The sequence below is a fragment of the Stigmatopora nigra genome, chromosome 14, assembly GCF_051989575.1.
Source record: "Stigmatopora nigra isolate UIUO_SnigA chromosome 14, RoL_Snig_1.1, whole genome shotgun sequence".
Lineage (NCBI taxonomy): Eukaryota > Metazoa > Chordata > Actinopteri > Syngnathiformes > Syngnathidae > Stigmatopora > Stigmatopora nigra.
This window is the reverse complement of record NC_135521.1, coordinates 6,800,552-6,816,309: the sequence shown is the minus strand read 5'-3', so window position 1 is coordinate 6,816,309 and position 15,758 is coordinate 6,800,552. Positions and strand designations below refer to the sequence as shown.

Below are 15,758 nucleotides of genomic sequence, written 5' to 3'. Positions count from 1 at the left end.
TTTATGAACTGTTTCAATGTGATTTACAATGTAAGAAGTCTAAACTAGATTAAAAGTCTCTTTTTGACGCTGATAGCCTTCCCCCTTTAAATTAATCGGACGTTTAGTGCCATCAATGGCACATAATGAGATTAAAAATAAAAAGATTTTGCCTCTGGTACAAGCCCCTCCCACCAATTAGTTTATCACTCATAGATGTCCAATACATTTGACAATTAATCCGTATCGGGAGCCAAAATATGGGATCACTGCTACAAATCTAAAGGCATGTAAATCTATACAACGTACTGGATTATATTTAAATAATAGCGGCATAGTCAAAAACTGACTTTTAAACAATTATATCGACTAGGGTAGTCATTCGCTTGCCCAATGAACTCTAAAACTCTTAAAATGAACCTTTCTAATTTTCATCAAAGTTTTAACTAGTCCCAGCCATTGCATCCTTTATTTTTTTCCAAGATTGATGAGTCGCTTCACTTTTGGCATTTAGGCTCATGGTCCCTAAAGGCAGGCATTGACATATGATTGATGGATAGCCTTGAGGTCCCACCCTGCAGACCCAAATCCATCTCCCCGGCCAGGCTTCTTCTCTGTGTTGTCACTAAAGACTTCCACTTTGTGGCGTGGACCTGAGTAGAGGGGTCCCGCGACCTTCAACTCACCAACGCCCGTGTCACCATAGCCTGGCCATTGTCCCCGCCGTGGGAGGGTCCACGCCACCCACTTGAGATCCAACATAGAGGAGGACCTTCCATTTTTACAAGGCACTTGAAGGCCTCTCCTGTTCACGTGGAAAGCTCCTTTTAGCCCCGGGGGGCTAAAGATGCTTATCCGGACTCCTTTTTTTAGCCGGGAGATAATTAGTTTTTTTGCTTTTAGGAGAATTTGTTCATCACCGGCACGTCTTCTCAAATGTGCTCAATGATCACTGACAGAAATCCTTCCCAATCGTTGCTAATGGCAGATAGATGCGGGGATCACGCCGCCATTATCGTCCCATTTAGTATTAAGGAGTAATTCCAAATTCAATTTAATCCGGCATTCGGGAAGGATTTCAAAGCCAGGAGATATTTTAAAGTGAAGAGTAATTCGTTTGAGTGGGCTATTAAACCCTCCACGGCAATTAAAAGAGGAAAAAAACTGATTGGCTGTGTCAGACGATGCTAGACGTCCAATCCATGGACCCAGAATTGGTTTATTTTTAATATATTGTTTCTTATAGTCTTAAAACACAGTCGATGACAATGATAAAATACAATAATCCATTTAAAACTGAAATAATGAAATACAACTTTCGATTTAAAAAGCCTTTGGGCTGCTTTGATTTCGGAATGTAACTCATTTGTGACAATCGGTTAAATTGTAGCTCCCATTCCCCAGCCCCTGCTTTCTTGATAATTTATAACTGTGGTTTTAGCAGCCATTAAAACGGCATATGGATGTGGATGGAAATACAGGCGACATTGTAAAGTTGGCAGTACCAGCTCAGACATTTGCACTCTATTAGCTTTAATTGTCTTAGCTCGGCGCAAAGCCTTGTAATGAAACCGCAGCAGATGGCGTTTGTTCCACGTTTGTCGGAGGACGTTTGCCACCGGGCCAACCCTAAACCGGGGGGGACGACTCCACGTCGTGTGGGGGGGATTTTGGGGTCAACAGGACACGGGCCGAGGTCGGAAGGCGGCAATAGGGCCAAACATCTGCCTCAACGCAGGAAACACTTGGCTGTTTACAGGAAGCGCGCTTGAAGGAATGTCTGCGTTTGATGACTCTTCCTGATTCCTGACTTCTTAATAACAGGCAGACATTCTTCAGAAAAGTCATGCTGTCATGCATGATGCAAATGGCATATTTTTCTGATGTCAATGTCCGCAGCAGGTGGTCTCGCCATTCAGCTGTGCGCTAAATTAAGTCCATCCTCTCGTGACTCTATTCAAATAGATTTTTTCAGTTCCTATATGTAAAGCAGAGGATTCAGATGATGTGTCGGGATGTTTGTTGGTATTGTTATTGTTCAATGGATGACGGATGTTGAGGTTTTTGTTGAGTTAAAGTGGGAAAAAACTTCCACCTGCGTTTGTATGCCCTGCATTGGATGTTTAATGAAATACTACATCAACTGAGCATACCATATTTCTGACAACATTGACAGAAAAGGCTTCAAATGAAAGTATTGAATTGAATGACTTTAGTGTTATTTTACAAGTACAATGAGATTTCAGCCTAAAGTGCACACATTATAAGTAAAAATAATATAAAATGGATATACAATATGAAGTATTGTATATGTATAGTATTGTATTGTATTGTAAAAATATTGTCTTCATTTTCAATTATTTTTGTTTAAATGAATGAATCGGCATACAAATTGTCAACATTTCTGCCACGGAAAAATCTTTTTTTAACAGTGACACTTTTTCAATAGGATATTTTGGCCTAAGAATTTATTTATATTTATAGTTGAACAATATTTTCGAATGTATTGTCACAAATGTGCACTCAGCCCTAAAATCTGCCTACGGTAAGCACATTTCCCATTTGAGGAAACCAGCAGAACCCGTTGCAGACCCCCCTGAACATGTCAAAGATATTACAGAACAACAAATGGCCACTGAATCAGCCTAATCACACGACAGAATCTCGCCAAGCTGTGTGTTCAGGTGCCAGGTGATAGCAGCGCCCTCCCGTTCCTCTGATACCGTCGATTGCCTCTTCACTTGTCAACAAGCATCTCGAGCTCAACCTTTGACCTCGCCCGCGTGCGTCGGTATGCGCGCCGCGATGATGGCAGCGCGCCAACTCCAGGCACTGTTCCACAAAGGCTGGAATAAAAACAGCGGCTTCCCTTAGCACTGGCGTCATTGTTTCTCAGCAGATAGGCCGACGATCCGGCCTTGTTTTTGCCAGTGGAAAGCGGCATCAAACGCAGTCAAAACAAGCTAGGAGCAAGGGGGGCGTTGTCTCCAACGCCGTTCTCTGACTCGCTGGCCAATATTGTCCTTCTTATCAGACTGGCCATCCGTTGAGAAACGCTTGATTTGCTCCTTGTGGATGCAGTCTGGGAGGCTGTGAGGCTGGGGGCCGGGGACCGAGCGTGCCGGGGCCTGGCCGAGCCCACTCACACGGGAGGGACGGTGAGATGTAACGTGACAGATGAGAGATAACTAAATGTTTGGTAGGCCAAGTTGGGGGGGGCAGGCGGGGGACGGACGGCAGCCTCTGAAAAGAGACAGACGTGATGTGTCTTGGAAAGAGGTTTTGTGGAAAAATGGAAGCTTTCACGCCATCTTCTTAAGCCTTCCGCCATCAGTAGCAAGACAAAGAGTCTTTTTGTGTTTCCATTTAAAACACCCGAAGCTGAACTCTTAAACCCTTTTAATGTCAGAATTGCTTTTGCCTTTGCAGCTTTTGTTTGGTGATTCTTCATGATTACTTATTATTTCAAGAATATACAGGCATTTCCTTTCCCAGTTCTACATATGCTTGCGCGACCCTTGTCCGCTGTTGACATTTAGTACTTTATCCATGAAATTTGTGCGTGTGTTATTCTTTTTTTTTTTTTGTGGACGGGCTCTTTGGAGGTAATACTTCCAAAGATCTAGTTTTATAAACATCCATCCATCATTTTCTAAACCACCTATTCTAAAAAAAAAAGAAGTCAATAGGTTAGGGGTCGGATTTGGTCTGTGCAGCTTATAGTCCAAGTAATACACTATATACATGTTTTTAAAAAGTGCTGGATATTTTTATGCTGGTGTATTAAATTAGGGAAATGTGTTATTTCTTTATTTGGTTTGGTATTGAGAGAAAATCGTAGTGAAGAGTTTTAATTGAGGCGCAAAAGAAAAGGGGCGGGATAAACAAAAGGCTGCAGAAGATATGGCGTTCTTTGTACTTGACTCGCTGCTTGATGAATGGACGACTGTGAAGCGCTCACGTCTCCTCAGTTTGACCTTCTTGCAAACCCAGCAACCAGCGCTTCCTCTTTAGAATTGCATTTCTATGCATTTTTTAAATTCACACTGACTTTTATGCCCTCAATTTAATGAGATCATGTCCATTCAAAAGACACATAACCCTATCAAATAGACATTAAAAAGAGCAACTTCAGAAAAAGTCACTTGCAATATCTTTTCAAATTAAGTGTTCATTTTTTTCATGCTTTTCAATCATAGTATAGCAGTTGTCATTCAAATAAGAATAACACTTTGGTGAATTAAATGGAGAATATTGTATATATGTTACATGCATTAAGACGGATGTTGCAGTCTTTCAATCCCTAAAAGATTTCCGGGGATTAAAATCTTTAACATGGACTGTTGCTTTACTGGCAAAGAAAGATGCACATGCTGAGGCATCTGTTAAAGCAAAGTCCAAGAACTGTTTTAAGTCATTCCAGTTCCTTTTACTTTGATTCTAAGGCTTCGGGGCACCCCAATTTTCGGATTGTAAACCGCTACGTTTGCCCTCCGCTTTGAATTAGCTCAGTGCGACTTATCTGTTTATTTTTACAGGCCAACAAACTATATGTCTTTAGTAGGGTTCTTCAATGCATCGTAAAGTATCCATCTTGAAATGTTGTATTCTAATATCAGTCAACAACTCAGGTGTGTATTTATTTTTGCCCTACCACAGGTCACCAAAATCAACAAGAAATTGTCCAAAATAGACAAAAAGTGACCCCGGAATTTCTTATAATGTGCAGAAAGGGACTCAGACTGAACAGAAAGTGACCAGTAAGTCCTCTAAAATTATTCATACATTCATTTTCCTTCATTTCACAAAGGTTGCAGGGGTGCTGGAGCCTATCCCAGCCATCTATGGGCTCTAAAATATTTCACCTGGAATGTTGAGGAGTCAAAAATGAAGTAAACAGAAATGATTTCAAAATGAATAGGGAGTGAGAGCAAAGCGTAAATCCCATGGCCATGTTTTGTACTTGTGCTGTCTTGTTTTCCAACATCTCTGTATGACATAAGTGAAGTCGCCTGTCAACTTTCTTGAAAGAAGCGTTCCCGGCAAATTGAAACACAAGCAGCCCACATCCCATCAGAAGAATGGCGCACACGTTGCTATGAAACAGACTGTGATGATGCATTACTGCCTTTTGAAGAGCCAACATAGTGGTGGTTCACAATCCCAATGATGGAATCGCTCGTCAACTTGAGGAGATTTTGGGTAACAGATATGCGCCTTGATGAAAAAATGTCCATAATTCATGAGCTATTTATGTGCTCAACCTGCTCTTCCATGAGCTTCATTTCATGATTTAGGGTGCATTTCAACAGGCAGGTCAAAAAAGTCATGTAAACGCCATTCAATCCGCCAGCCCCGAAACGCCAAACTTGACATTAATCCAGAGGGTAATGTGGCTCTTCCTGTTCCTTAATGAAATCTGAAGCTTTTCAATGGTCAAGACATAATGGGACTTTTGGAATTAAGCAGACAGGGTGGCTAGAACTGGACTAAATAGCGCACAGATGGCCCACCCCAAATTTGTGTCCTGTGTCCTCGAGTTTTTGAACTGTGAAGTGCAAGAGAATGTAGGACGATTTAAGCTTTAATTTCTTAACCATATTGGTTTGGATTGGATAACTTTATTCCATCCCGTATTCGGGAAGTTTCGTTGTCACAGTAGCAAGAGGGTGAGGATGCAGAAATAGGAAAGCTATTTTAAACATAAATAGATTTAGACATTAATAAATATATAAATAAATAAGTGTGTTGCTGCAGCCTAGTAAGATATAGGGAGTGGGCCACTGTTGGCCCACGTCGCATAGTTTGGATACCACTGTTATAAGTTTTGAAGTCACAATTGGCATCACAACCTCTTCTAGCTGAAGCATGAAATAGTTCATATCGGAGCGTTCACCATTACAAATGGATGCATTCGGTAAAATTGCCTCATTGAAATTCAATTGCATTTTTCCATTCATCTGCCGTTATTTCCAGGAAGTCATCCCTGGCACTTGCCCAAGTTTACATCTTTCTATAAAAAATGTGACGCCTGCACATAAAATAGGGTGTTCATTCACGCTGGCAAATCTTGAGTAAAAGCCAAGGGTGGCTACGCTCTCACTTTTTATTTTTTTATTTTTTTACCGCCAGTGGTTAGCAGTTTGTAAATTAAAAGATTTGCTTTGGGGAAAATTGCACCCGGCGCACATTTGAAGCAATCAAATCTGCAATTATGCAGTCTCACATTTCAATTTTGGATCCAGCTGTGAAAAGCTCTCTAGGTCTCTCACTGGATAACCCTGGAAAAGTGACTGCCTGGCACCAAAAATCTAAGATAATGCTTGAATTCTTCCAAACACTGTTAAAATGAAAACCATTTTTTTTCTCATTGAGGCTGCCATTTGCCTTACAGTAAAATCTGACATCTGTTTATGGCAAAAAAAAAGAAAATAATTAGCATCTTCAAGGACTTTCACACATTCATTTTCAAGTCAATTACTATTGTTGAAGTCGTAAAATGTCCTAAGAAATAGTGGACATGCCCAAAAATGAAAATGGCTGCACCAATGTATTTTTTTATACATATAGAAAAATTATTTGTCACTCAAATGTCGCTGTCTTTCAGCACCTGGTAATTATTAATTTCAAATCATGTATCGATCATTGTTGTTAGTTATACTGAGTCTTTAATTCCAAATCATTTGGTGAAGTATCCAAAGGTTCCCATGCCAAATTTTGACCAACATATATGCAGAAATTTGATTTGACATAATGCAGCCCAGCAGTAGAAAAAAATCTATTTTGATGAAATGATAGACCTTCACTCTTCAAAGAAGTGAAAGAGGGAACAGCAGGAATAATATTGTCCTCTTTTGTGCAATTTTCTTTACTTGTCACCCGCTGATAGACTGGGAAAAGACATTGCATTGACTAAAAACACAACCTTGACCCACTTTTCACAACAAGGCAGCGCTGTGGGAAAGGAACAAGGCCAGCAGACTGGATGATATCCACCCGAAAGTGGAGAGAGCTGCTTAGCATTTAAGTGGATGCCGTAGCGCTATCCATAAGTACGCTTCACGACAGTGGAAAGATCCTTATGATGGCTGCGCATTGGCTGAATTTCGATAGGATGCCTACCCGAAAGCATCTTTTTGGAGCCTTCACTGCTAAGCCACCAATTACTGCCCAGTCTGCTGGTGTCAAACTCTAAGCGGAAAATTAGATGGATGAAAACTGCGAAAGGGAGAAGGATGAGATTGGAATGAAGAGAGATTTTCTTCTTTTTTTATTTTTAGGGTGACTTGAGTCTAAATGTTGAATTGGCAAATAAAAATTCTCAGTAGAATGCTTAATATCACTAAATCTATAAATAAGCATGACTGAGGATAAACTCATCATTCAATCCTTTACAGTTTACAGCAAGTAAAGAACACCTCTGATTGGGCCTCTTGTTGCTAGACAGAATGACATGGGATATTTTTTTTTTAATTATAGTTTACCCTTGACACAAAGAATCTTACTCAATTATAAATGTTTCTGAATAGTCTTCCTTTGCCCAATGACTTTTCCTATAGTGAACGTCCAATCCCTTAGGAGTGGGAGAGTGGCAGTTAACCTTAATATCCGTTCATTCACTGTCAACCTTTCCACTTCAAATGGATTGGTTGTCAATGGCAGCCAATTTATTATAGTGTCTGACCAAAGTATGATAAAATTATCAAATTAGAAATTTTATAATTTGTTGTTCTGGGGTCCCGGGTTCAAATCCATGTCGGTCCACCTGTGTGGAGTTTGCACGTTCTTGCGTGGGGTTTCTCTGGGTACTCCAGTTTCCTCCCACACTCCAAAAACATGCATAGCACTCTGATTGGACACCCTAAATTGCCCCTAGGTATGAGTGTCACCGTGAATGGTTGTTTGTCTCTTCGTTCCCTGTGATTGGCTGGCCACCAATTCAGGTCGTCCTCCGCCCCGAAGTCAGCTGAGATCGGCTCCAGCACCCCCATGACCCTAGTGAGGATAAAGCGGTTGCGAAAATGAGTGAATGGATAATTTGTTGTTTAATAATTCAAGCACAGCTGCTTTTTGTAACAGAACAAGCGGCCATCTTTTTTCCCCGAAACGCAGAATGCTGGCTTCCATAACTTATATCCTTACGTCCGCTGTTTTGACAGCAAATGTTTTTTTATTTTCGAAAAAGGGAGCTGGAGAGCCCTCGGGGGGCCGCAAAGTGCCGCCATGTGACGTTGGCGCGAGATGACTGTGTTCCTCGCCAGCGCACACGTTAAACAAGCGGGAGATTGCAAAGGGAGGCCAGGGGCACGTCCACTTCCATACTGACGGGGGGAGGCGGGGTTACGGGACAGCTGCTTTGTTCATCACTTGAATCCTCCAAAAGTCAATGGGAATGATTGCCCCTGCTGGAGAACTCATGTTTTCGGGACAAAAAGACAGTGTTGAAAAGAGATTGGATGTTCTTGTATGATTCCAAGTTGACCGATTGAACTGGTGTGTCCAAAAAGTCTGGACATTTGAATACCTATAGCAATATATTGTATTACAAGATGAAGCATAACTTTTTTCTTTTTGAATGCCTTTGTTTGAATGCACTTTGAATTTCAAAGCTAGTCCCAGTTTTCATTAATTCGCTGGGTTCTCTTACAATTGAAAAATGTCCATTGCAGACATGACCAGGCGAGCAAAGAAAGTTCAAAGTCAGCCCTTTGATGAAGATGAGAAACAGCATATAATACAAGAAAGAACTGGCGCGTTTGCCTTCTTTTTTTGTGCCGTTGAGAGTCTTCAATAAAAGTACAGATGTTTTATGGTTATTAACAAGATCAATTTTATTATTCGCATTTAGTTTTCCACGCTGTTCTTTAGTTATTGAATTAGAGTCTCCATAAAATCTGTTTTTATTTGATTTGATTTATATTTCTGGCTGTCTACTACAAAATTGGTTGGTTGTCTCATTGTGTCTTACGATTAGCTGACAACAATTTCCAATCATAATAATATCCAGTACAACAATATAAGATTTCAGTAGTAATATTTCAATACTTTTGTATGCTTTTAACAACGCTACGAAAGATGTAAAAGTAGTAGTACAAAACTTACTGTACTCCTTTATTTCCCTGAGTAATAAAAAAAATAAATAAAGCAGCTATCTCAGAGTGTTTAGAGCAGATTTTGCCTGTTCCCTCCATTAACAGGCAAAATATTTCACTACGTTTGAGTTGTTGACTCTCAACAGATGTGCTGACACTTTGATGAGTCGTTTGTCATCTTGCAGCGCATGCATCTTCTTGACAAGTTTAGTTTTTGTGGCAGCGGAGTGCTTTATAGTGGCTGTGAAGGATACGTTTGGACGCCATTCTTTTCATTGTGACGACGGATCTATTTATCTTTTTGTCTTGGCTGCTAAGTGCGTGTAAAGTTTGTTCCTTGTAGATGGATGTGTTGTAAAATAGAACACGCGTTGCAACATTTTGGCTTCAGACTGAGAGCTTGCATCGTGATGATCACGTGTTTTGATCAACTTCACTCAACGATGGCGTCTTTTTCAGAAGGATGCACTTGAATTTGTTACCTTGGCTTTCTGTTCGGACTTAGACATGCTTACAACAGATCTGATTTGAAGAGTTAAATCTTAAAATTTAGGTCACTGCTTGTAATAATACAAAGACTAACAGTGGGAAACTCTTAATACCTCCTGTTGTAATCTCACAGTATGTTGATATATCAATGATCAATGCATGGAAATTAGTTTACTGCTGTAGAACTTTCATGGCTGTTCCTTGTAGTTTCCAAGGTCACCTTTGGTGGTCTGCTGATGGTTTGGAGGTGAGGCGGTGCTCAAGGGTGGCGTGACAGTTAACACGTAGAGTCATTAGACACTACAGGGACTCCAAGTCAAGGTCCAGAGGAAAGTGAAATGCCATTCGGGGCATTGGTGACATTTGCACCGCAACAGGCAAGTCTGAGAAGGTTCAAGTGTCAAGAGAGAAGTGGAAGTGGCAGCTATGAATATGAATGACTTAGGTTAACATATACATGTAAGATGTATGCAGATTGCTGATGAGGGCTTGAAACTGGTGTTTACCTCAAGCTAAATTGGAGGTCACGATGGATACCAACCAGTGTGCCCAATAAAAGGTTTCAGAATGTGGAGCTTTGCTATGACCCAATAACCACTTTTGAAGGATCTCAAATTAGATGTCATATGTTTCTAACAGTTTATTGTTTTGCTTCAGTGATAAAAACATCTTAGAACACAGATATTGCGGCTATCAATGACATTGACATCATAAAATTCAGGAAACGGAGAATCTGCTATTTTGAGAGAAAACAAGTTGCTGGATTAGGGTACTTTTTTCTAACAGACCTAGAGTACTGTTTAATTTTAAAATAACCCAAGGGAGGCCTATTTTCATTGAATTTTGAATAACGTCCTTCTGCTCATGCCAGTCATCGTATATTTGAGGTCCCAGACGATCAAAGATCCGTCAAATTGCTTCAGAAATGCCTGTGGTAGTACTATTAATTTGAAGCACTGTCTGGGGGCTTTCTTGGTTGAGATGCAAGACTTGCTAAAGCAATTGATAGATTTTCATGCTCGTATCTCCAACTCGCTGTCCCTCTGAAGACTAAAAACAAAGCTTATTTTGGCAGCGTGAGAATCAAATGCAGCCAGTGAAGACTACATTTTGACATGGTTTTCGTTCTTTTATACTTTACTGGCCACAGCGTAGCAATGTTCTCTTCCAGCATCCTTCTAGTTTTCTTCTTTTTACTTATCCCGACGGCATCTGATTTCTAGGATTAGCACCTCTTAACATTGAGTACTACTATGTATTTGAATTTAAGAAAAATTGACTTATGACCATGAAGAACAGAAACATGATCAGATGATTTTGGGTTAAAAAGACATCTTTTTGTGTACCCAATTCCAATCTATTGTCAATTTAGTGATTGGGTCCGATTTGTGATCACGTGATTGGATCAGGGACATCCATGCTATTAACTGGGGAATTTTAAGGCATCATCCAAACAGCCAATTAACGTAATGGGCTATTTCCATTGCCCAGGATTTCCGGTATAAGCGAGGATTAACAATCCTGCGTCCTAATAAACCGGTTTTCATAATCTGATTTAACTGAGGCTTTTTTGTATGACCGGTCCAATTGTCAAAGTGATTGTTTCCCCTCATAATTACCGCTTGTAATACGCAGGATTAACCCAAGCAACAGTAGTAATTCTCCTGGAGTTTTAGTGGAGGCTCGCCGGGTTCAGGATAGTCTCTAAAGGTCCAAAAATCTATTAGATTTTCAGATGCTTTAGAGTGTGCCACGTGACTTCCTGCCCATCCGATAAAAAGTGCTGATGGTTTGCAAGATGGGAAATATTAAAATCCGTGCACGGGAAGTAGTAGAGACCGTCTGTCTGCTGCTGTCGCAGAAGTGTGATGACATGCCTCATTTCAGTCCTTGTTGATCTGGATGGAGCCTCGTAGAGCACAAAACCCACTCCATAGCCAGCCATACATACTACATGCACTTACATTTTCTGAATATAACTGCTAAAGTGGGAACACCCGTGACCCTGTCCCATGCAGAACTCGAATACAGTTTTATGGGAAAAATTGTATATTTTTTGCACCCTCTGTTGGACATGAAATCAATTTCTATGAGGATTAGCAAATTGTTTTTTTTCACTGCAATGTTTATGTACATAAATACAGCAGTTTTATATTATTGGATGAATGTTCTCCTTCATCCAATTCATTTTGACTTGGAGGGACCAATATCTGAAAAATACTTACTCCATATTCATTAAAAATGACCACCGTCATTCAATAATTTTGTTAGACTGCAATCAGTTGGAGAACATGATCTCCACCTCGTAATCTTGATCTAATCTAAAGTAAATCAGAATTTCCAATTGGCCTTAATCCAACAGCCAATTGATCCCTCTTAACAGGTTAATTGCCTAATTGTTTAAATCCAGACAGTGAATAAGTGGGCCTCCCTTCAGTCTAGGTAGCTCCTGAAGGGCTCTCCCTCATGGGGGCAATCATCTGTCCCATTGTCCCGAACCCAAAACATCCACTGAACCCAAATGGACCGGCAGTCAGAGAGGACGGATAATGAGGCTCAGCTGTCCAGTCAGTTTCACTCATGTGTGTCCCCTAATCTTCTGATGGCTCTGGCAAGGATCAGTTGTTGGAGATTTGAGAGGCGCTGCGAACAAGCGTAGAGCTTGCCGGAGGTCTGATCTGGGATCTCAGTGTTCAGGGTGGGTGACGGTGTTAGTGGCCGCCATCTGTTTCCCAGGCGGAGCGTCCTTCAATCTTGTGGCGGGTTGCAATTTGGAAACAACTTTGATGCATGTATGTCATTCAGAAAGAAAAGATTGATTGGAATTTGCATGGCCATACCAAACGTTTTGTTACCAAATGTCAGTTTCGCTTGTTACTTTTGACCTTGCGACGTACCAAGAGGTTCTCACCTATAATGTGGACTGCTAAACTAGTTCCTGGTTCAAGTTAAAAACGAAATTACTGTGAAAAAGTTGCTCAAACTGACCAAACCAGAGAGCGATGTCACTGTTTCGGCGACACCGGCCAGTTAGCGCGAGTGGTGTATCGTTTTCTGTTTGTCTTTGTTAGCCAAACAACAAAGGAATGTTATAAGATCAGTGGGGTCTCATCACTCAACCTTTTTATGAGAGGACCCCACAAAAGGGGAGGAATCACTCTTCCTCGCCGTCTCCGCTGTCACCCTCAGGAAAAGCCGGCGTGCAGTAAATCACCTTGGCAGCTGTGTGCTTCCAAGCGCCCAGTGTCATTTTATAGGCCCCTTTTATTTTTTGCACCCTGCACCGTAAACCCTCTGAAAACCACGAAGCATCGAATGCAGGGGCTCAAACTCGGGGAATCGAGCACGCGGATCAAAAGACAACAAGGAGAAACTCGGTTCAATCTTTGTCCAGTAGCTGAACCTGTTGGGATTCAGTTAATACGTTTAAGTATGGAGAGTGGTGGCGTTGTTGGTTGCATTCTTTCAGGAGGTAAACCTCAATGGCGATGTTTGCTTTCAAACAACTTCTTTGTTTCTACTGCTGTTTCTTTGAGGACGTCCATAAGAACAACCAAGACCAAGATGGCAGCACGGCTAGAACACTGAAGATGTGTTTTTTTTTCTCTACCAAGACAGACTTTTGAGAGTGCAGCAAAATGTTCCAAGAATATCAAAACAAGATTCAAAACAAGATTTACACACGGACCAATGTGATATTGAACAATATCCAAATGTAGAGCTCCATTGCAGGTACAACCCTAATGTTGTAAATAAGATAGAGAAGATAGAAGTGTAAAACTACCAGCATCTACTTGTGCATACCATGAGAGAAATGTACTCTCAGGTTAGTTATGGCAAAAATGTCATAACAAATTTGGATGAGATTTGGATTTCTTTCCTCTACAACATTTCATGATATTAATCAAGGCTTAGACACAGTCATTTTTTTAGCCCATATCATAAAAACCAAAAAATCCACACTACTCGTAAAATTCCGAAAACGAGAGCGCAGGATTATTTCTCCCCGATGCCCTTATTGTTTGAAGAAAGAAGGTGTTGAGTGACAGCTGAGTTCCTCGACTCGACTCAGCCAGGGTTCAACGGGAATGCCTGGCTAATGAGCTCCACCGCAGGGATTATAATCAGACGGGGAATATTAGAGCTCTCGTGTGTCACTCAAGACTTCCACGAGGGCAAACCTCCCCGGTCTTGTTGTTCCAAAGCTTCTGACTGACTGCTTCTGGCCACAGAGTGCCACACTTTCAACCTGACAATTGCTATACTCACTAGAAATGAAAACCTAGACATAATGCATTACCTTAATATATTAAGATGGCCATAAAGTGCTATTTATTTTTTTTAAACCGCCAATAGCCCACATTATTCACTACCTACGCCTGCAGGAAATCCCATGTGCGCTCATTACTGCCATTTTTTTTTGCCCATTTTACACAGTCGTTTGAAAAAAAAAAAATGTAAATATACCCTCAAGCTCGAAAGGGTCAAATTAGAAAAGCAATTAGCAGTATGGCAATTTCAAGACTCCATTCAACACTCCGACACGCACAAATGATGTCCTGTCAACTTTTTGGCTGCAAAACACGTCCTGTCTTTAACCCCCTACGAATCATTCATGCATCAGGCTGAGACTGAAATGTTTTCTGCAATTAATCGTTATCACATTTGACCCGCGCCAACCTCGCCAGTGTTCAGGGTCTACAACCCCCCCCCTCCCATCCAACTCGAAGCTGTTTAAAGAGCTAAACAGAGCAAGAGATGAGAGATTGATAGAAAAACATTAGAAAAAGTGCGCACCCTCTCCAGGGACAGGTGACATATGGAAGCTATCACGGGCCCGTGTGGACTCCCATCTGTGTCGCCGGCCCCCACGCCGGGTGGGAATAATCCAGGATCCGTGGATTTGTCACAAAAGGGATCTCAATCCGCGGAGATTTCTTGTATGGCTGTCTTTTACCGGTGTTTTTTGGGGGTGGTCTCCCGTGGTTAGCAAAAAAACAGGTGCCTGGTGGATCAGTGAGCTTTACTTGGCATTAGAGAGGCTTGGTTTCTCACGTTTTTTTAGTCTTGCCCTGAAACGTACTCACATCAGCGCGGAACAGAACATAGACGTGACACGTCCCACGCCTGTGAAATTTAAGAGGATTTGGAGCAAATGTGCATTTCCTTTTCTTGGAGTCTGACAGATTCATTTGTGTTTGAATGAAGATTAGTGGCTTCCCTCTAGAAATGACTGTAAACAACAACATAATCATTGCTACAAAGGGTTACAAGGATATTAAAATCACATCTTTTTAGCAACGTTTTCAATTGCTATCAGGAATATTGGCACGGACCAAATATGACCCAAAAGTGCACCAGTCACTTTTGGCATTCTTTTTATTAAATTTTGAAAATTGCAAAAATTGGACTGAGGATCGCTGAGTGTCGTAAAATGTTCAGGAAAATTGGTAGATGCCAAAAAGTAAAAATTAAAAAACCTGGCATTTGAAGAAGTCACACCAATGTTTGGAAAGCTCTTATTTGTGGACTTGAGAACAAAAAAAAAACTGCTGTCTGGTCACACTGACCACAGCAGCGACCTGTCAAAGTGTCTTAATTGTTGATGGATGAGTCCATTACTGTAAAGCGCCACATGCTGCATCACCACCTTCCAGCTGCACGCGACAATGCCACGCTTTGTGACTGGGAGGAAATGAAACGTTTCAACACAAACAAGCAAACAAACAAAATTGGCCTATCTTCTGCAAAGGGACTTCCTGATGATGATAAGCGACTTCGTCGCGGAGATGAAGTTGACAGCCGGGACGATAAACACATTTCCCGTAAGAAGCCTTGTTGTCACGCTTATCCGAGGAACAAAAAAAATGGCCAATGAGCAAAACCTTGAACTCGTATATCGCCAGTACTTTTTACCTGTTCAAATGATTTTTTTTGCCCATTTTTTATAGAAGCCTGGTTGTCACTGAGGCCGAGACAAGGCAATTACCTGCAATTTCAGCTCTCACCAATTTTCCCTCAATCACCATGGCGATATTTAAAATGTGCTTAGCACTTCCTGCCTCTCTACCCATTGAGTAATGTCTTTCCTTTTTGGTGATAACCAGTCTATTTTCTCTGGAGCTTGAAGTTATTTCGACATAAACACATCCTTTCCCAGATGCCCTTTTTCACTAATTTATAATTGAGGTGTTGCTT

The 15,758-nt window shown here is 41.1% G+C and overlaps 1 protein-coding gene across 2 annotated transcripts in view; it reads left to right on the top strand.

Moving 5' to 3' along the window:
- Positions 1 to 15,758, top strand: part of xpnpep2 (X-prolyl aminopeptidase (aminopeptidase P) 2, membrane-bound) — a 70,312-nt gene that overhangs the window by 39,109 nt on the left and 15,445 nt on the right. The window contains exon 3 of one of the 2 annotated variants that reach the window (XM_077732156.1): positions 4,639 to 4,739. The gene's annotated coding sequence lies outside the window, so the exon portion shown is untranslated. Of the gene's footprint in view, positions 1 to 4,468; positions 4,740 to 15,758 lie in introns of those variants that run through there. The other variant, XM_077732157.1, reaches the window with a different exon arrangement.